Source organism: Colobus angolensis, unplaced genomic scaffold, assembly GCF_000951035.1.
Source record: "Colobus angolensis palliatus isolate OR3802 unplaced genomic scaffold, Cang.pa_1.0 Scaffold150, whole genome shotgun sequence".
NCBI lineage: Eukaryota > Metazoa > Chordata > Mammalia > Primates > Cercopithecidae > Colobus > Colobus angolensis.
The window spans coordinates 4474490-4475163 of record NW_012114600.1 but is presented as its reverse complement, the minus strand read 5'-3'; positions in this window follow the sequence as shown (position 1 = coordinate 4475163).

The window sequence follows — 674 nt, the reverse complement described above, 5'->3', positions numbered from 1 at the left end:
CACAATTAAAAGAACTAGAGAAGCAAGAGCAAACACATTCAAAAGCTAGCAGAAGGCAAGAAATAACTAAGATCAGAGCAGAACTGAAGGAGATACTTACACAAAAAACCCTCCAAAAAATCAATGAACCAAGGCGCTGGTTTTCTGAAAAGATCATCAAAATTGATAGACAGCTAGCAAGCTAATAAAGAAGAAAAGAGAGAAGAATCAAATAGACACAATAAAAAATGATAAAGGGGATATCACCACCGACCCCACAGAAATATATACTACCATCAGAGAATACTATAAACACCTCTATGCAAATGAACTAGAAAATCTAGAAGAAATGGATAATTTCCTGGACACTTACACTCTCCCAAGACTAAACCAGGAAGAAGTTGAAACCCTGAATAGACCAATAGCAGGCTCTGAAATTGAGGCAATAATTAATAGCCTACCAACCAAAAAAAGTCTAGGACCAGATGGATTCACAGCCGAATTCTACCAGAAGTACAAGGAGGAGCTGGTACCATTCCTTCTGAAACTATTCCAATCAATAGAAAAAGAGGGAATCCTCCCTAACTCATTTTACAAGGCGAACATCATCCTGATACTAAAGCCTGACAGAAATACAAGAAAAAAAGATAATTTCAGACCAATATCCCTGATGAACATCGATGCAAAAATCCTCA